The 23,361-nt window shown below is 33.7% G+C and overlaps 1 protein-coding gene and 1 long non-coding RNA gene across 5 annotated transcripts in view; one reads left to right on the top strand and one right to left on the bottom strand.

The window, feature by feature from the left end:
• Positions 1-23,361, bottom strand: part of PlexA (plexin A) — a 251,240-nt gene that overhangs the window by 184,042 nt on the left and 43,837 nt on the right. The gene's annotated exons all lie outside the window — the stretch shown is intronic.
• LOC148936538 (uncharacterized) lies at positions 12,250-16,648 on the top strand. The gene is made up of 2 exons (XR_016139441.1): positions 12,250-12,844; positions 13,404-16,648. It is a non-coding gene; the product is annotated as an uncharacterized LOC148936538 (long non-coding RNA).

Genomic DNA, 23,361 nt, shown 5'->3' on the forward strand with positions numbered 1-23,361 from the left:
AATGCATAAAAATAATGATTAGCACTTTTAAAAGGCCGCGCATAAGTTTTAAATTTAAATAATGCTACATACTAATTATGTATGATAACACGTAATTGCAAATTTTGTCGTTAAAAATAACTATATCACTGGGCAAATATTGTTTTGCAAATCGAAAATTTTGCAGATAGAAAATCTACAAAGTAACGAGTCGCATGTTTGATTGCAGAAACGAAGATGGAGGAACGAGCGAGTCAAACTCGCTAATTTGCAACTCGAAAGAATTAACACGGTGTATATGTAGTATGTACGAATGTACGTGTATGTACGTGTGGATTAATATCAGGCGCGATTAATAACGGGGCGGGTTTATAAACTTTGATTACTACGTGCGCACGTGCTGGTGATCGCTCGTTGCGTATTATACGATCGTGCATATAAACCGCCTATCGCGGGTCAAAGTGGATAAACGATGCTCGCTTACTGTCGAAAGTCGCATGCAACGCGTTACTCGACTAGTGCATTTGCGTTACGAATAGAGAGTGATTCAAAAGAAATCGTATAATTATCTAATTATCAGCCGGGCAGTTCCAGTTTTATTCAGACTTGATCGTAGACTTTACAATGTGATGACAATTGATGACGAAAAGCAATATTATATTATATTTGCCGTTCCCTCTCTTTCTCAATATATTCTTTTTTAATTGAATAGAAGTTCAAAAAAATTATAGATCATACTTCTCTCTTTATGTAATCATAATTGTTTTATTTATCTCTAAATATAAGTGTAAGTCATTTTTTTATTTAAAAGTTAAACATTCACCGAAAGGTGTCATTCCAAGGTTAGTTTTTAAAGAAAAACCGTTATTTATCATTCGTGAAAGTGTCAGTCTCATTCTGAAATTTTGTCGACAAATTGATTAATGGAGAAATAGGCTTTGGAATACTCTCTACTTCGCACGAAAACCCGTAAAGTCCCGTGGAAACGGTTCGTGCGCTTCAAGCTCTAAATGTAGTTAACGGCCGAAGCTGTTCTCGACCCCCTGTCGAAACACCCTGCGTAGTGTGTCCCCAGCGAATTCGGGGGGGGGGGGGGGCCACCTTGCACACGCCCCCCCCCCGAATGTAATTACAGCTCATAATCTGTAGGGGCTAACGAGCGCAGTTCCGAGGCGCAATATTAATATTCGACAGACATCAAAACATTATTTACAACCGAGCATCACCAATAACGATCCGCGCACTGTTGTCAAACGAATGGCTGTCAAATTGCAGAATTTGTAGTCCCGAATTTGGAAACTGCATTAGCTGAGATGTGCTAGCATATGGCAAGAGGGGACAAAGTTTGCTTTTCTAGTACCAATGGGACGCGACATTTCACGAGACGAGTAAATGTCGGCATTCGCTCGATACATTGACTAGTTTTTACATAGGGAAAAGAAAATTTAGGCAAAAAATAATAGCAAATAAATATATTCACTTAAAAAAATTTAATGTTCTTTGAAGAAAAAAATATAATATACCATATTTTGCGTGAAGATAGAAAGAATGTAAAATATAAGTAACAAGTATAAGATTTAATATACTGAATAGATAATTAATAAGTTTATAAAACACTTTTTAACATTTTATAAATTTTATAATTATTATTCTATAAATATATATCTAAAACCATTAAACCGATATTATTGTAAATAGTTTTTGTTTGCAAAATACTGAAAGATTTAGCCACATAGATAAGAAAAATGTCAATGTTTATAAAAGGTAAAAGTTATAAATATGATAAATAATTATTATTTTATCAATTTTTATTTTAAAACATATTTCTTGCTAAAGTATGTCCTCTTAAAAATAAATAAATTGTTTTATTCACTTTAAAAGCTTTTCTTATTTATGGCGAAAATAGAATTTTCGAATTCAGGTCACATCTTGGCGCGCATCACTTGGTGCAAAACAATGGTCGCGTTTCAACGAAACCACGGCCAGCTGTTCCCATATCACGAAATAGGGTGAAAACTTCGTTCAGAAATTCGAACGGGAGCGAAGCCGGACACGAGGGTTACAAGTTACGACTTACAGAACTTTGAGTTTGAAGAAAAGGAAAATACGAATAAAGAAATGTTAGAAAGGAGAACGTTCTACGGTAATGTCGCTGTAAAGGGAGAAGAGACGATATGTCGATGGTCGCAGGGAAGTTGAGGATGGAGGGAGAGAAGGAGGGGATGTTGCTTGTACAGAGCTGCCTGTTAAGTTTCCCGAGTATTATAGCGTACGCCAAAGCTCCCCGAGGGAGCCGGAGTACCGGGGGAGTGCCGGAGTTTTGGGGTTGGTTGTCCGGGAGGATCGACCCAGGGGTGTACGCACCATCGTTCTAGCCTAAACCGACCTAAGAAGCGAGCAGAAAATAGGGACGAGGTTTTTCCCCGTTGTCATATTGCGTTATCTTATACGAAATGCGATAAATTGCCAAAAACATGCGCAAATGAAAGAAGAAAAGGAGGGGAAAATAAGGAAGCACGCTCCAAATATAATTTCGAAAAAGGCATCAAGATACTTTGTGATTTTTGTGTTTTTATATACTCCTTTCTGATAGTGATTCAAATCTTTTCTCGAAAACTGTTTTTCAAAGATGACACAATTCTAATTTATAATATTGTGTATTTTTAAAAAAAAGAGGGCAAGTATATACACTAACAAAGTTGTATTTGTTTTAGAACAATTCATAAGACTAAATTTCCAATGTATTCAAAATATACACGTATGTACATAAAATTATATATCTAGTTGCTTAATAGAATTAAAAAGATTATGTATAAAAAATCCGATTCGACATCGCTTTACTTGATTGGGAAAATCAATGCTTAGAGATTGTAATAAATAACTCCAATTATTTAATAAGATATTACATTACCGTTTACCACAAGTTTATTAGTCATTTAATAGAGGACTAGAGGATTAACACTTCAAGTTTCAGGAAACTTCCATTATATTATACTGTCCAAACTCTCGTGACAAATTAACGTTGAAACAAGTGTGAAATTAAAGCAATTAAAGATAATAACTGTGCACTATGATTAGATATTATGATATCAAAGTAAACGAGTCAATGATTCCCGTGGCTTACTAGACACGCTTTTGTCGATTGTTGAAGACCAACTTAATTTGATTCGTAAAATGTGTATCATTGATATGAGGTATTTTGAAGTGAATGAATTCCAACGTTGACTGTGCTTCTCTGGATTTTAGAATTTTAACAGAATTTTAATTTCTTATTTTTAATAATCGCACATTTATACGCAATTTTGTATATTTTATGTTTAAAACATTCTAATTTAAAAAATTTATCTTTTTCTCTCTTTATTTTTATTTTATTTCTATTTTTTTTAATTAATTTATTATATTCTATAATACGACAATGGTGTATTAGATAGTCGTTCATTATCACGTCCGGTAATAGATCGAAGAACGACAAAAGACAATGTCTAGATGACTAGATTCGTCATAGTGCAGCAGTCACCGGTGATGCGTCAGAACGTGATGAATCGGCGTAACCGAAATAATGCAACGAGATGCACGGGCGTGTTGGACGACCACATGGACGTGCATTTGCGATCTGTCATGTCAAGGGAAAGGCTTGATGAAACCGCCATGAGACACCTTCGTTACATGATGTTTCATGACATTATGTCATAACCGCGTGATCTGATTTCTCATTGCAAATCAAAATTCTTATACAAATATAGCTCCTTCAACGCTTATCCACTAACAGAAATAAGACTATAGTCTTTTGGAAAAACAAAAAAAATTATAAAAAAAAATTTTAAAAGAGCAAAATTGTAAGAAAGAAAAAAGAATTTAAATATAAGATCGCGTACAATAAGATATTAAAAATTTAAGATATTAAAATATCAAAGATATAATATTGCAATTGCAGAAATTATTACATTTAAGAATTCGTGATCCATAATTAAATTTTGTGATCTATAATTATTTGGAATTAGACCCACATTCAGGGTATAACATTTCAAATCCAGGATCACTTCAGAAATCGAATCCCGAGATTATTACATAAAGTCAGAGGATACGTCATATTATATAATGTGACGTCGAAATATCGCTATCAAACACACCTGTCACATACCGTCATAGGATTCTCGACGACTTTCCGTTTCGCCGCGAGAATTCGTATAGCCTTTCCCCATCATAAGAAAATATTATACTCTGTATCACCACTGTTATACTACAGCCACAAATCATTTATATCTTTGGACGCTTTGTCAAATACGATTTTTTTTCTAAATATCTTATTCTGTGTAAATTGCGAAGATAAATTAAAATAACTTTATTTCTTTACAAAATTCTTTCTTTTTCAAAATTTTTAAATCTAATTATAGATTTATGTTCAACACTTATGACATCATACTTATATTTGAAGATAATGTAGGTGCAATAGAAAATTTTTTTACAAACATTAAATTACATTCTATCTATAATATTATCAAGCTCAAGATACATCAAGGTACATCAGATAAATATTTATAAAAGAGTCTTACAATAAATAACACTTTTTTAATATTCTAATAATTTATCACTAGTAATTTGTTTTTGTAAGAGACTAAGGCACTTAAAAAGGTAATTCTCTTCGTAGAAAGTTAATAGAACGATTATCTGCAAGCGATTATGATATATAGTAATACTTCATTATAGATGCTTCAGATGTTATACTAAGGCTCAAGTGTCGTCAGTTGCATATCGATAATATAACACAACAAACGCAGCTGCATATTACTCATCGCGTAATAAACGTTCCTTGAAACGATTTGATTGCAATCTGCACTGAAGAGATTTTTAACGTAGAAATCATCTTACCATTACGTACCGATTTCTGCTTTTTATTAATTAATCACTATGATAATCATGTTCGCTACGATTATCACACAACTTCCGTCACACAATTATAAGAATGCAAAAAATCACATTTCTACGAAAGTATCGCAGCACGATGGAAATCTCTGCATGATACTCACGATACTTATCGTAAACTTGTATTACAGGTTACACAGGTTATGCTGTCCCAGAACTTAATGAACAGACTCTGCATACTAATACCCGTGTGTATATGTGTGTGTGTACGTGTATGTGTATGCGTTATACTTTTAAGCCATTAAAAATTAAATATCTTGATAATTAAGTTTGAAATTAAATTTTGCAGAAATAAAATTTGTTTGCATTTAAATAAATCTTCTTTTTAATTGTTTTTCAGAAATCTTTATCTTCAAGGTGTATAATTTAAAAATTATGAATATCATTTTTTTTTAGTCGAGAGAAAATATACTTTCGAGATTGATCAGAGAATATTTGATTAAAGCTTCACGTCACAAGGTTTCTGCAATATTTTCTATTAATCGTAACCACACGGAAAAAGGAAAGAGGAAGAAGCATCGATACTGCAAACATCGAACATGCTTTTGCGAGAATCTCACGTTTAATACACTTTGAACGACTTTTAAATCACCTGGCGGAGCCTGTCGCATAAAGCTCTCGGGCCTCGCCCCGAGCTTGTGGGGCAACTTAAGGCTTTTCCAACCCGCCTCTAATCCAGTTTTGATTATAAATCACTTAAAGCCGCCGTCCCGAGACGGCGAAACGAAGTTTCCGAAGGCTGTGCCACGTTGCGTCCACATTTACCGACTTGCTCGGCCAGCCCGTAATTGAAGGATTTATCTAGAAAAGCACCGCGCGTAGAGAGAAATAGAGGATGTGGGTGGATGAGCACAAGAGGAACAATTTTTTTTCTAACCTGTCCAAGAAGTCTTACTTTAAGCACTATTATACCCACGATATCGATTAGTTTCGAAACTGCGACGTGATAAAGGTACCGTCCATTCCGAAGGTGGCGTAAATCGAACTTCAAAACGCAATCAATTTTACGCAAGATGCGATTACAAATTGACACGGCGTATCCGTTTTAATAGGATTATCTAAAATTGATTTACGCCCCTTCAACATAAACAGCAACTCGAGGCTCCAACGAATCGCCGCTATGTCTTGCTGAAACATTGTCGGTGTGTGCTTATATTTAGATTTGCGTGTCACGCGTCACAATAATGCGCATAATTCATCCGTCCGAGAAAAGATATAAAACAAGATTTCTGGGTTGCTGTGATTTACGGCATTCTAAATGCTATTAACGAAGGCACAGATATATTCGCAATTTAAATATATATTTATGTAAACGTATATTATACGAGGAAAATAAATAAATTTTCGAAATAAAACATTTAAAAATACATAACGTACATGCAAGGCATAGCGTGAAAACTTTTTTAAAAGAAACTTTTTTAAAAGAAATATAAAAATCTTATACACCCGTTAAATTTTAACTTAACTGAATTCATTCACTAAATTTATTGTATTTTTACTATAACAAATAATTCAATACTTTCGACAATAAATTATTTATAAAGCTTCATTTTTTTTATAATAACGATAAGTCTAACGTCTAAAAGCGTAATTAAATAAATCGTAAATCTAAAGTCGTGTTTATTAACTTGACCGAGCCACACGCAGATTTTCCAAACAAAGAAAAAGAGAACCGTCCTCGTGAGAAAAGGTGCTATGCAAGACCTCGTTAAATTAATTTCCATTGAAAGGGTTAACGAAGCGGCCGGCCTGTCAATGCGATTAAGCCCATCGAGATGCACTTTATTGATTATATTTCCGTCATGCCTTTCGCACAGATGCTACCCGAGCTGGCTTGCATTAACTACGACTATAATAGTGCGTCTTTTGTTCGGTCATTCGATCATGAATGGATTTATTTGCCCTACAGTTCTATTTCTAGAACATTAAATAAAATTGGTACATATGCATTTCTAATAATATATAAAAATTAAAAATATAACATGTCTACAATATTGTTCATATTTTTACACCCGTTGTTACTGTCATTACTTTTAATTTTGCTTCTGTATATTATCATCTTGTTAAATACATTTCTGTAATCTTTACAAAGCTGTTTATCAAGAATCTTGTCTCACAAGTCAAATAAACTTTTTATTTATTAATCCACGTTAATATTTTATCTGGTTTTTCCCATGATCTATAAAAGTAATGCTACATACATCAGATAAAAAGATTCATTTTTGTAACACTCGAAATTACACCGTTCTTACTTCTATTCTTCTATTTGCATCTCTATTGTATTCCCAGCTCTCGTAACATGTATCCGGCATATCGAATAATGAGCATTCTCCAAAAGTGGTATTGTGAGATCAAATGGGTTAATGTTGGTTGAATCATAGCGAATCGCCTTCCCGAGCGCGAGATCAAGCCAATCTACACTTATCTAAGATGATACATCGTGCCAAGGTTCCTCGTCCTAAATATGTCGCGGCAAACATCAAATTGCAGGCACACATTACGTCAGGTTAACAGGTGATTCATAGCGGATAACGTCGCGCCGAGATAATTGCGATCGTTATGCGCAAACAAAGCCGAGCGGAACCGCCGAGAGTTGTCATATCGGCTCCTGGAATCTATCACATGAGACTGAGACGGAATCCGCTCCTTTGAAATGGAAACAATGAAATATCTTATCTTCTATAATAGAGACCTTATCGAAAACGTAGCTCGAACGTAGATATAAATAACATTTAACTAATTTAATAACCTATTTTAATAATAATAATGTTTAATAATAATAATAATTTTAATGATAATTAACCTCTGTCTTCTACATTTTTATCTCTGCTAGGAAAGGACGAAGCAAATGAACCATGTAATCCACCCCTTTCACCAAGCAGTCCTATTAGCATATGTAACATGTCATAGACTCCGACTGCTCCGACCGCGGCACCAAAAGAAACGGTTAAACAAGAGAAGAAAGAAGCGCTCTCGAAGCGCGGATTTAAAAATACCCCGAGTTTCCGAGGCGAACGAGTTAGAGTCCCCCTTTTCTCGCCATCTAATTTTCTCGTTCCGTGCGGGGGAGTCGTGCGAAAGCTGATGCGCAAGCTTCGCCAAAGACACCGGACACACACGCGCACCACACACACACACACACACACACACACACACACACACACACACACACACACACACACATATATTTACAAACGCGATCGTTATCCTGGTAATCTCTTTTCCAAAGAGAACAAAGAGAAACGCGCGGTGATGCTATCTCTCGACGAAATTGTTCGCCACAAAACTCCGTCCAGCCAACTGCGTGCGTATCGTCGCCGCGGACGTCATTTTGCTTACGAGTAAGAACTGTTTCCGAGGGCAAAGGCGCGATAACTCGTGAATACGGGTGACGATGGCGGTGGCGGATTTTTCTCAGGCGGAGGCTGGTGGCGAAGAGAGGACGACCGGAGGGTAAGGGTAAGCCGCAAGCCGGCCAATGTAATTTCATCCACTTTTTATTGGCGCGAAACGGACTTTAAGGCCTTAAGCCACTTAGATTTAATAGCGCGACCGCGTTATACGGTCGGCCGTACGTTCTGGCTAGGTTGGTGAGAAAAGAGAAAAGTAAAAGGAAGATAAAGCAGAGTAAAGTGGAATAGAGACGGAGAAGAAAACGCTTATTGGAAGATAAAAAAGATAATATTGTAATATTATATGCTGATTATATGCCAGCCAGAAATAATGATATTATATCTTATTAAGCGTCAAAACTTCAAAGTTAAAAAGTAGAGTTTAATTAAATTTCAACGGGAAAAAGTTCAATCAATTTTTACACAGATAGGATTTACACAGACAGGGATTCGATTATACGTACGTTAAATATAATGTACTATTCTATATTAAATAAATTATATAAAGATTTAAAAGTAACTTAACGATATGTACTTAACGATATGTACAACTATCGTTAAATATACTAATTAGTAATTTTATAACAAATTTTATAACAAGCAAAAATTATATAATCTTTACACTTAAGAGCTAAAAAAAAAAAAAAGAGTAACGTAGTGATTTTTCAATGATAAAAGAATGCATACTGTGACTAAAATTATATTCACGAGCGACAACTCATCTACGAACGCTTGCAGATAGCATACACATAATAGCAACAACAACAACAACAACAACAACAACAATAATAATAATAATAATAATAATAATAATAATAAAAGAAAGAGGAGAGAAAGGAGACATCGATTGAGAGTTGCGCAGATACAGTGCAGATTAAATCGTGTAATCCATTACATGTGCCGGTAAAAAGAGCAGAAGCAGAGAATAGGCTCGCACGCGGAATGAAACGGAGCGGAGCGGGGCGCTCTCGAATCGCGCCGCTCTGCTTTTGTATTAACCCAGTTCGCCGGGGTCTTTATTGATTCCGGAGCCAGCAAGGTGGTGTGAACGAAATCTCATTCTTAACAAGTTCAACGGCTCCGCTCGTTGATGAGCGTGCACTTTGTTACCAACGTATAACGGATCGATTATTGGGAACGTCGAACGACCTCGCTGAGCATATCTCGCTCCATGCTGACGAGTTAAATTGTCAGATCGAACGAAACGGTTTTTCGATCGACTCAAAATCATAGTTATGTTGATAACTAATATAAATCGCGCGATATGTCGAAAGCGGAATTTACTTTTGCCTAAACTTGACTTTATTAATTCCACAAAATATATATACAAAATTTAAAAATTTTTAACCGTTATTAAAAGATATATATAATTTTTCTGAAATAAAATTCTTCCATAGATTTTTAAATTAATTGTTTTCTTGTAATTATCTTGGGCAATTTTTATATCAAGAGATTAAACGATTCATTTCAAATATTCGTTAGTGTACGCTAAAGGAAAGTTAGATAAACAACATAAACAAATAAATTAACATTTAATTAATCATGGATATACATGTAGTGATACATGTAATATCAAACCAATTAAGAGAAATAAATCAAGAATTTCAAATGAAATTTGATCTGATATAAAAACGTTGTACATGTTCACTAACGATTTCTCATCAAGTACAACACTTAAAAAAAAAAAAAAAAAAAAAAAGATTACATAGACCTAAATATTTTAAGAATTACGTGACTGTATGCTCCATAAAATTCTAGAATCTTATCAGTAATTCTGACTCTATCTTTTCGTTTGATCTTCTTCGTGTTTGCGTCATGTATATGCGGCGCTTGTGATCTCTGTCCATAATAATTCACGCTAATTAACAGGTTAGATGCCACACAAAGAGTATCAAAAAGTGCTATACGATATTCAAGTGTATTTGAGAGTGTATTTCAAAACACTCGACAGATAAAATTAATTTGTGTGGCGAGAGAAACAACAATTTTAGTCGCGCGAGTGTCATGGTCGTTTCAAGAAGGTTTCTCGAAAATAGCAGCGCGGTATCACGATCTGGATCTGTGAGCGAGATTTCCGGTATGCGTGGGCATTAAACCTAAGATGAAGAAAGAGAAAGTATGATGTATGAGGATAGGACCTACAAAAAATATGCGAGAGCGACGAATTATGTCTACCAATGTCCGCGGCTACCGATTGCTGTCAGCTAATCTTTTTCACTTAATTATCATACTCGACTATGTCGCGATCCAACTGTATTAGTCAGTCTTTAAAAAAATACCTCGGTGCCTCATCATTATTCAGAAACAACCGTGAGAATTTCGCGAAATGTTATACGCGAAATTTAAGCAAAATTATTACGTTGTACATGATGTAATAATTATATCATACAAAAGAGAGTATAAATCAATCTGAGAGAATTTTTGTAGAAAAGTCATTTAAATAAAAAGATATATATTTCTCTTAAGGCAAATCTCTTTCACGCGTCAACTAGATATACAGTTATTAAAAAAATGTTAATAATAAAATATTTGTGTGTTGACCTAATAAATACGAACTTGTAACAAAATTTTATTCAAATGTAAATATCTACTATATAGAGTTTGCGATTATGTATGTCAGAACAAGATATTATTATATAAATATAAGTACCTTATACTTATGCAATTTTAAGCTTTTTCTCAAGCACAGAGGAAGGCATTTTTCGCACGTGCGTTCGCGTCACCACATTATCCTCGAAGTGTGCTGTCACGCATTCTTGCAGCATTGCGTAATGTCCAATTTTCTTTTAGCGATAACAGTTTTGCTCGGATGAAAGAAACCGTCGTGTAATGCGGCGCCTCGGCATAATTGTTTCGCACGTACGACAGGGCGCTCGTTTCTCGTTTTACGGGCTGAAAACGATTAAATCTCCACGCGTTGATTTTCTCGCGTAACTCGCGACTAATGTAACTGCAAGCACACGCGTAAGAAGCGCCTCGACTTAAGCGCGATTCGCAAGGTGAGCTAAGGTAGACTACCTTTCGCACGTATACGCTTTATCAAATCTTTTTCGTCAACGATGATGATGATCGATACGTCCGACAAGCAATGCGAGCCGCTTGTTTTCCCAGGAAATTCCGGGTAATCATGCAACGGCACTCAACACCGCTAATCGATAGGCATTATTTCGCCTGAATCGCTCGGAAAATCGCTTGGCAATTTGCATTCGATTTATATTCCGAGAACAAGACAGATTATAATGCTTCGCGACGGAGATTAAGTCCTCGGATCATCTTGAGTCAAGAATAACTCGAAGGCCTTGGGGGACGGAATGGCAATGAAGCGATAGTTCAACTTCCTGACTGAACTTCGGTAAAATGCTATATTCGAAGCTTAATTCATTTTAAACGATGTAAATTCGGGTAAAGTAATTGAAACCATTGGATAATTGAGATATATAAGTGATTTTTTAATAATTAATTATTATAATTAATTATAATATAATTAATTATTACAATACCATCAAAAATTACATTGATTATCATCATATGATTATTTAATAATTATAAAATTATTTCAAAATAATAATTATTAATTGTATTTAAATTACTTACTTTTCCTCTCTCTTTTTCTTCTGCTTTTCTCATTTAGCTTAATAGAATCAAACAATCGTTAAAGCCTAAATCAAGTTTTAAAATTAAAATGTATATTCAACATTATATCGTATTTCATTCTTTATTTCATATGTTATTTTATAACTTCCACTTTTACGGCATTGTAGAAGTCTCATTGTATTTGTTTAAAATCTTTCGGAGTCATTAAACTTTTGAATCAAGTTTTGTTTGTCCGTCAGTATCAAATAATTATTTGCCAGACACTTGTAATTTGCATTCGATTGATATTCAAGATTGACAAACATGATTCTTCAACCGAGATATTAAGTCTACGGCTTTTCGCTCTGAACTCTCACGAATTAAGCCTAAGGTAGTAGCTCGAGAGTCTCGAGAAGAATTGCAAAGTAAAAGCAATACGGCTTACTACGTGATACTTCGTTTCGTAAAGTGTTTTCAAACTTATAATACTCAAAGGATAGGTTTTTCTGATACATTGCATAATCAAGTAATGACTCCATGCTACAACCAACAATAAGCGATTGTTACTATATGCCGCATGAAGCTAAACATTTATTGCGATTTACATTCCATTGATGTTTGCCAGAATAACAAACATTACTGCTACTCAACGGGGATATTAAGTGCAGTTTCTCGCCAGATAAACCGAAGGTCTTGGACGGAATTGCAATATATGAAGAGGCAGGAGATTCCACTTGTTACATGAACTCTGATATTTGTCACGCAAAACACTTTCGAACATGTAATTCCTTGGAATCCGGTATTTCCGAAGTAAAATAATAGCTCGTAGAATCGAGTAACGGTTTTCCACTGTGGCTAAGTGATTGGTATTATTTCTTACACGAGGCCGGAAAGCCTGTGATTTGCATTTGATTCGTGAAAGTCTGGGAAAATCTGCTATGATAATCTCAACGGATTCCGCTACGGAAATTAAGTCTGTAAGTTCCTCTATAAATTTGAATACGCACACATGCACACACACACACACACACACACACACACACACACACACATACGTATTCTTTTTTTAAAAGTTTAAAAATACAAAAAAGAAAAAGTGAATTCTACAGATTGTTTTTTCTCATCGAAATTATATATAGATTTTTCTGAAAAGAAAAAAAGAAAAAGAAAAAGAAAAAAGAAAAAATTTAGATCCATTTATAAAAAAGTTACATGATAATTCGCTTAAATACATATTACTACAAGGAAACAGAAAAGCTAACGCAAAACATTAGACGCTTTTTCGATTATCATCTCAATAAGGAAGGGAATCCATCCGTAGCTAATCAACAAAACGCTACTTTTGTATTCTAGAAAGCAGGAGATCGCTTTGAGATCTCTCGTTCGAATATTGCACGGCAAAAGAAACGCAAACAATCTCACAAACAGTTATAAATCATGGATCGACTAATAGAAACATCCCATAGAGAGAAAAAAAAATAAATTAAAGCTCCAAAGTATAGATAATCTTTTCAATGACATGATTTTTCTTTCCAGCTTTTCGTTGATTGGTTTTCCCCACGCTGAAGAAATAAGCAAGAAATAATATTGACGCGAACACAAGAAACTCGTGGTCGGCTTGTATAGAGAAAAAAAAAATTGACGTGCGGATAGCTGCGCAAGAAGAGCGAGCGAAATTGAAAATTGCACCGGCCGACAGTAGTTACGATAATGTCCCCGATATTATCGGTAAGCGCGGATAATTTCAAGCAAATTCATGCTGACGCAGAGACACCGAATAAAGCTTATTCCGTACAAAAATACCCGAGTCCATTCAGAAGCATTAACTCACATTCGGAATTCAGATGTATATTATTGTGTGGACAAGTAATACAAATTTATATCACATATAATTTTCCCAAATTTGTTCAAAATACTGCAAAGTCTAAAAGCAAGAATAGCAAAGTCTGCAAAGATTAATATTGGATAATTATAAACTAGCAAATCAAATAAACAACCCTACATTTAAATTAATATTATATAATAATGAAATAAATATTGATTTCAATAAAATGTGTAATATATAAAAAAATAAATATATAAAATACATTACAGTCGAAAAACAACAATAACTTGGTCTATAATTGTCACTTTTAGATTAGTATTTTCAGTTAGTATTTTCAAAAAAAGAGAAAAAAAATGAAAATGTTGAGTAACAGCTATACATAGTTTGTTTTATTCATTGATATATTTAATATCATGTTAATTATGAAAATAATAAAATATTAACAAAATATTAAAATACTTAATTAAAACAGGAAATTAAAATAAATATATTTTATTATAAAAATAAAATGCTGCTACCAAAGATTTCTTCTTTGAAATAAAGAAAACATTAAAGTTGTTATTGTACTGTTTAAAAAAATCCAATCTCAAAATGATTAACCGAGGTTATTTTTGTCTACCAAAGCGTCGAAAATTTGTTCTAAAAACTGAACTTCGGGCAAAAATCAAAGAGATGGTAACCGCATTTGGATAACAAAAACGATAAAAACCTGGTATATAATAGAATTTTTAAAGACTTTCAAAATTTTCATATAAAAAAGCCTTTTAATTCTTTTAGATGTATATTATGAACATTGTTAATTGCTACCATTTACTTCTTTGAAATCCTAACCAGTAACGTTAGGTATTTACATTCACTTCCGGTGTCCCAGTGCCCTTATGCCATGTTCATAGCGGCATCAGCGCGTGACGGGAAGCGGACACGCGATTCTTTCCATCAACGATTAGAAGCTTAGCTTAATATACCATGCATCATACTAAATATACTGAGAAACGAGACTGCAGATCACGTGAATTTGCATTCTATTGTGCTTAATTACATATACATGTACTTCTCATAAGAATGAAAGATTTTACTTACATGTAATATATATATATATATGTAAGTTAAACACATACAATATTTATATAAAAGAAATTACACACACACACACACACACACACACACACACACACACACACACACACACACACACACACACACACACACACACACACACACACACACACACACACACACACACACACACACACACACACACACACACACACACACACACACACACACACACACACACACACACACACACACACACACACACACACACACACACACACACACACACACACACACACACACACACACACACACACACACACACACACACACACACACACACACACTATTATATAATAAATAAAAATTAAAAAAGTAAATACCATATATAAATAATCAAGAGACACGGGTGATGTCTCGACGCCAAATTCATAGTAAATACCAAAAAATTAATATAATTTAAAAAATTTTAAAGTGATCCAAATTTTACTATAGATGATAAAGCAAAATAAAGTAAGTCTGGTGCAAAAGTTATTGAGCGGGTAGAAATAATATTAATGTAATAACTAAATTTTAATGTAATAAAATTTTTATTTAAAATTGCTTTCCGTATCGATCGAAATAAAACAGCGCAAACTAAGAACTTTGTTAAATTCAGACTAAATGGATGAAGTTACAGTAATAGTTAAAGTAATGTCTTTTCGATCGATCCAATCAGTGTAAGTTCGTTCATTTCTTCCGAAAGAGAAATCTCGCGAAAAGAGATCGAGAACTCTTTAGAGGAAGAAATTGTTGCAAATCGCAATTTGTAGATTTTCTCCCCAAGTCGGTTAGAGACAGGGAGAAAAATGGCAAAGTATAATATTATGATAATGACGTAGTCGGTACCTACAAATTTATTATTTGACGATAGCCTTGTAATAATAAATGTAACTAGTCGCGCAACTTTGTGGCGGGCAAAAACAATATTGCCCATGTACCAGTAATTTGTCTTAATTACACCTTTGATAACCACAGTAATTTCGCTAATACGCGCATGACATAGTCGTAGAAATATTTCCTTACTTATCACAATCTCTTATCACGTTACGTATTATCAAGAGGATGACAAAGAAGGTAGATTAGATTCTTAAACATAGCTATTTTTACTCTCAAAAAAATAAATAAAGAAATACAGAAAAATAAAATAATTAAATAAGAAATAAAAAGTAAATAACATTATATTTAAAATTATTAAAATTATAATTTTTAATCTATTTTGCACAAGTTTGAACATTTTACACCAGTTATAAACAATTATTTTCAATGTGTTACGACACAAATAAATCGCGTCAAGAAAAAATCTTTATAATTTTTTTATCGTAATATAACAAGGAATAACAGATTATTTACATTCACGTATCCATAAAAGAAAATTATAAAATATAGTTTCATTAAGTCTCTAAGAAAACTTTAGCAAAGAGATTAGAATAAAAATAAATATTAAAATGCGGATATCGATAGATCACAGGTAAAGTAAAATCGCAGGATAATTTCTTTGAGGCAACCGAGTTCATTTGCACATACAGTGCCGAGCTGGTATTAAAACGGAACCCCAGTATAGATCCATCGTAACTATTTCGTACTTGTGGAGAAAATTGCTTTTCGTTGTTTCCACGACGACGATACGAACGGGATTATTTCGTTTGGAAGCGGAAATAATTTGCGTTCGTTTGATCCTCGCGCTCTCACTCCGTCCATCTATTTCAATTTCTCTTTCTCTCTTTACGCGACAACGCGAGATGAAAGGCAAAAGGATGTCAAAAGAGTATTCTCTTTCACTGTGAATAAAATCCAATGAAAGCCAGAACATCATAAACACGGTAAGCTGATTCTTTATCATAACATTCGCCATATCAAAGATCAAAAAAAAAAAAAAATACAAAAAGAAATACAATTATTGAAACTGCTTTATTTAACCTTGTCGATAAACTCATAAATTTCATATTACATTTTAAATAAATTTAAACAATGTCAGAAAAAAACATTTTCCGATCATTTTATTAGTAATTATTATTTTTTCTATATTCGAATTTATTTGCAATCACTGTTATCTTTTATAATTATTGGTTAATATTCTTATTTAATTTAGAATTTATAGTTTGGAAAATTGAAATTTGACGTTACAACAAAAGTAGCAACATTTGTTGAATTCGTTTACGACCATGGCTTTTATTATTATCTAAATATCATGCGGTTCAATTCGATTCGTTTGATCTTCGCGCTCGTGAGTTCGCTTTTTATATCCTTGGTGGATAAAAAAGGGAGGAAAAATGTAAAAGAAAGAGTGCCACGGATTTGGTGAGTTACCGAGTATAACGTCGCCCGAGGATGACGGCTTTGGTATAGCGCCCAAAACCACCACCTTCCCCCCCCCCCTCTCTTCGCTTCTCTTCGTAATAACGGTTCGCCGTTTTACAGCTGGTCGAGTCTTTTATTCGAGGATCCACGTGGATGGAAGGCTCCGAGGCCATTCCGGCACGGAGTTTCCCCGAGAGCAGAACGGCACCAACATTCCGTCCTGCAATTTGCTCGACGTAGCCGCGCCAAGAGGCCGTTTTATCGCCCGGGTAAACTCGCCAGGATGAGAAACGCCCGATGTCGCGGATAGAAAGCCATCCTCTACTATCCTCCCTCCAGCCACTGTCCTGTGCGACAGGTGAGGCTGATCGCGCGTTTGATTAACACGTAAAACACGTTGCTAAGAAACACCTTTCCACCAACTCGTTTCCCTTGTCAATAATTAAAGACCGACTTTTCTTTAGTCAACTTTTATCACAGAAGAAAAGATTACAGAGCTGTGTGGAGCATTTCGTCAGAGAAAATAAAATACAATTTATGAAGGATATTTACTTTGAGTTTTTGAGAAACAAAACAAATTGGTTTGACAAATCTGCAGACATATATAAAATTGTTTATTAGTTTTTATTTTTTTTTTGGTTTTTTTATTTACTTATCGCTTGAAAAAACTTCTGAAAACACCAAAATCAAAGAAAATAAAGTTAATAAATTCATTTTTAAAATATCAATGATTTAAATTATGAATGATACAGTGCACAAAATTTTCATTCTTTGTTTTAAGAAATTTCATCAAAATTTTAATCAAATTTGTTTATTATGCTGTTTCGCAACATAAATAAAATTGTTTTCTTGATCAGTTTCAAAATTCAAAAAATGTTGTAACTTCGAGTAACAAATGATGTTATTTAAATTGACTATTTTAAAATATTCCAAAAAACAATAGAGTTCATTCCTTTTACCTATATCGAAAATACTGTAATTCTGGACTATTTAAAATAAAAATAAGATAAACAGAGAAAGAGAGGGAAACAAATGGATATAAATAAAAAAATGCTTTTTTAAATAGCATTAATCAGATTGGATTATTTCATTGTTGAATAATCGCTCTTTAACCAGCTTATTTTTTCGCTATAAATTAAAAACTAACAAATATACGTAAAAATAAAATAAAAAACAAATGCTTTTTAAAAATTTCGATATCGTTAAATTGAAATTATAGTCTAATTAGATTTAATACAGAAAAAAAATTACAAAAAATGGCTATAAATATATCAAATATGCATGATATATATTTTACTTTTGATTTGTGATCCATTTAAAATAGCATCTTTGAACAAAACAACGGCTTTTTAAAAAAGCGAAAGTTGATGACTGGAATTACAAGTCGTGTCTTTCTCGCCAAACTCTTAGCAGCACAGTAATGACTGTTCGTGTCTTGAGAATAGTCGTTTGAAAAATCGCAAACATGACGGTTAATCTTTCTACTGAATCACTATTATCTTACAATGTCAACGTGTCAACGATGAAGGTCGGTCTAATGCTAAATCCTTACTCAATTAACGTTTCTTAAGCTCTATTGCTATAGAAATAATCATCGCATCACAAGAGTCATTATGAATGAGTTGGAAACGTTATTACGATCATGTTACGTGCAGTAGCAGCGCAAGATAATTATATTTTCACATGTCGGTTTTCTTTGCTGGCATAAAGTCGTTAATGTAGAATAAAGGTAGATCACGTAATTTTATATAATTCATGCGTATATTAAAAAATCTCATCATACAGATCATTAAATTAAAAATTTATATTTTTGCAAAATTATTATATATTTATAAAACATTAATGGCATATTCAAGCGCAAAAATACAAGTTTTCGATTTTAAATTTCTATATAAATTTATGACTAATATTGTTTAATATATATATTTCAATCTAAAAAATTTATTTATATTTGTTTGTTATTTTTAAATATCGATAATATCGATTTATTTAAAAAAATTTTTTTCTCGTAAATACTATATTTTTCCACTAGCTTTCTCTTTTTAATATACGCGTAGAAAACAGATGCTTTGCTTGAAAAGAGTGACTCAAAAACTCAGGCAGGTGTAAAAATAAAATTCACCGTAAGAGTTAGATAAACCTGAGAATTCGAAACATCTTTATTTCAAGGCGAGATCGAAGGATCCAAAATGGACCTGATGGGCCGAGCAGGATCAAGAATGCGCGATCGTTTTCGCGGGTCTCACTCTCACTGGGCCCATCAAGATGGGCCCGAAACGAGTTCCAGGAAGAAAGACAAAGGATCTATAATGATGGCGAGGTGAAGTGATGAGCGGAGAGAGTATCTAAAGACGGAAAGAGAGGAAAAGAGAATCATCATTTCTACTTTGGACAAAAGCTAATTTGACTTCGCACTCCCATTGCGAAATCGCCGAGGCTTGAGTCCTCAGTGAGGACAAAAGAAAATATGTATACATCCTCTTTTTTTTTCTTTGGATCATAAAAAAGAAAGTTTTGACGGCTATTATCAAAACGGAATCGGAAGACACACTTAAAAAGGTCTTCAGACAGGGCCGAAGAGATCCCGAAATCGTTTGAATTTTAAACCACTTGTGGCGCGTTCGGTCTGCTCGAAGATTAATGGCTCTGGCTGCCCCTCTCTTCTCTCAAAAATTGAGAGTAAGGAAAAAAAAATACGTATTCACATGGTACTAATTGCATAAAAATAGAGATCGACGATGCATGTGAGTTTTCGCGAATTTTCGCGTTAATTTTTGGTTGAGAAGAACATCTCATCTCATTTTTAATTTTAAATTAGTGCGATGTCGTAATCCATAAAAATTCATATAAAATGAAGCTCAAACTCTTAATAATATATAAATATATGCATGTTAATGTATATTGTGACTAAGGACAGATATATAATAGAATAACATCAAATTAAAAAAATGTTTAAATTTAAACTTTCTTCTCTTTTTAATTTAAAGAAAAAAATATGAAAAATTAAAATACTATAACAATTAAAATATCATAATGACACAAAGATGTTCTTTGAATTTGATGATATAATACTTGGAACAAATATAATTTCCTTGAATATTATTTAACAAGATTATTGAGAGCTACTTGCTAAATAAGAAATACGCTTAAAAAAGAAACAAAAAAAAATATTAAATAAAATAGACTGAACTCTACTCTGTGACGTATAATATATATAACCTTCACGTTATATATGCTACCGACTAAGAGATAATAACATATCTGTCATTAAAACCATGCCTAAAAGGCATAAAGTTTAACGTATCATACCAAAAAGAGACTGATCCATCGCATCTTTATTAATGCGTATTTAATGTGTTACAGAATACGTGCAGCGGCGAAATTAAAACGCACTGAAATGAAAACGATGAATCGCTTACATAATATCCTTGAATATTCATCGATGGCAGGATGATAAACGAGTCGGAATGAGATAATTATAAGGGAGAATCTAATTCGCGGAATTGCACCTCTATACGTGTAGAAGATTATAACGGTGTCATGGATTTATTTTTTTATCTATACCAGTTTTCTCTTAGAAGAAAATCAATTTAAAATGGAATGAAAATATGTCTTATATAATTAATATTAGGTTAGTAGTAATTTTCATACATTTAATATAAATACATTTGTCATTTGTATATTTTAGCGTTAATAATTTAACTAATTTCCAATGATAAAATATACAAATAAAAAATGTAGTTTACTGTTAGTATAATATCATTATTGAATAGTAATTAGTATAGTTATTCATATTTTAATTTTAAGAATTATAGAGAAACGTGCTTTTAATTGTTATCAAGTCTATCAATCGTCCTGAATGATTCAGAGACACACGTGCAAAAGTTCATTTGAAATTTTGCGCACAAGCCGTAACGATCTATTTATAGCCGAAGAGTCATGTCTATATATCGATTAACATATCGATAATGAGGAAGACAAAAGCAGACGGCGCAGAATTCCCTAGCGATGCACTTGTCGGATGCGCGTGATTTCTTAACACATGCATTGTATGCGGAATGCAAATCTAAGATGTGTCAATAAACGCATATAATCACATGCATATAATAAAAATAATATATAATTAGTAAATGGCTAAATTATTATTTTAATAATTCATCACAAATATTTAATGCAATTATTTTTCAATATATTATCATATTATTCAATATATTCATTCATATCATATCATCTTTTGCTACCATCAATAATTTATGAAAATCTTAGTACGCAACATGCATAATATGCTGTGACATCTAATCATAAAAGGGTTTCAAATTGCTTTAAATAAATAAATAAATATATATATATATATATATATATATGTCCTTATATGTATATTACTTTTATATATATATATATATAAAAAAGTAATATACATATAAGGACAAAGATTTTATAATATTCCACATATGAAACGTCGCTAAACCTAGCCACACATCTTACACTCTCTATGTGATATGATATTCGCCTCGGATAGGTGCATATTCGGCGAGTGAAACCGGCTTTACTCGCGCACGAGTGTTTGCGACATGATATACACGTGCATGCAAAACGACACACACACACACGCACGCACGCACGCACGCACACACACACACACACACACACACACACACACACACATACACCACACACGAGATGCATATAGATTCACCGTCACGCGTGCAGCAATACAGTCGAGCGCCTCTCGGTTGGTTGTGCAGGCGTGGATTATTGCGCGAATGATTCAGTGACCAGCCACTCGCGCGAGTTCACGACTGCTTTCTTGTTCGCGTCACCGGCGTGATACATTCGCGATTTCTGCCGGCACGACGGGATCGACTCCCGCGAATCGCCATAACAAAGTTTTCTTATTAAGCGAATCGACCGAGGGTACCGTTACGAAAGATAGAGATCGCGTTACATGCAATTAGGGCAATGTATCGCTTGACCCCGCTGACATAGTGTCGTCTATCGAAGAACGTGCTTTGAAAGGATTACATATTGACACTAACCTATACGCGAGAAGATATACCTAAACATTTTTATATGAAGAATAAAATGACGTGTATAAAAATAACCACGAAAAAAAAATTCTGAGCATCTAAGTCAAGTAATCAAAAAGATCTTTATAACTACTCCAATATTTATGGCCATTACACAATAAAAATCTATAATTTTATCTAAATGTCAACAAAATTCTATCTGTATAATTAAATTTAAACTAATTATCTTTAAACTCCCATATTTCTCAATCCGTTTTGCCATATATATTAATTTCTTACTTTATTATATATTTAACATAATAAAATTATTTTTTTAAATAAACAATTTTCAATTAATTGCTCATTGTCAATGGCGCACATTGGCTATCTGGTTCTTCTTTTCTGCGTTTGTATCTCTTTCTTTCTTATTCGCTCCTTGCAACTACAAATTTTTAATTCTACAATGGTTGAGATGCGGGTAAAGACTACGCTTGTATAAATTGATTAGCTCATTCATACTTTGAGCTCGCCCTCCCGCTTCTTGTCCATTCATCACGCCTCACTGTTATAAAGCCGACTCCAGATGACGCATTCGCTTATCACGTATTCACGAATATTGCTAAAACGTTTCAATAACTTTGCCGATGTATTTTCTGAGTAATCGTAATCAACTTTCGTTGCGAATATCTCAAATTCTATTAGAATTCACTTTACAACGTGCAAAATAAGACTATTCATTCTCAACTCTCAAACTTTATTCGCGGAAAATCTTTAAGACGAAGAAATTTACAAGCTATTTATATACTAATTTTATAAATGTTGCCATTTATATTAATCACATCTGTTCTATATTTCATCCGAGGCTCCGCACGATTCAGACTTTTTCCAATTTATTAAGACGCATATCTGTCCATTCGAATTAAGGACGTGTCGCTCCTTAATATTCTTCCCACGACGAGGCAAAATCCAACAGCGGTGGTAGTGCTATACTTCTCGAGATTGTAATGACGTCGTTTCCGTGCTTCTCTCTGTAACGTACCACGTGCGGCACGACCGCGCCGTTAACACCGCGATGTCGTCGCCTCTAACGAGAGAACTAACTTTTCCGTCGTAAAATTGCTCAAGGCAAGGAGACGTCTGTATCTAAGAGATAATACAGACACTACGTCGATTCCATCAATGGATTCCTCTCTTTCTCCTTCGTACCATTCTGTCCAACGTACATGCACACGCACATATACGCGAACATAAACGCTTCGTCTCGACT

This window comes from Pogonomyrmex barbatus, unplaced genomic scaffold (genome assembly GCF_055798465.1).
Source record: "Pogonomyrmex barbatus isolate J1 unplaced genomic scaffold, ASM5579846v1 scaffold20, whole genome shotgun sequence".
Lineage (NCBI taxonomy): Eukaryota > Metazoa > Arthropoda > Insecta > Hymenoptera > Formicidae > Pogonomyrmex > Pogonomyrmex barbatus.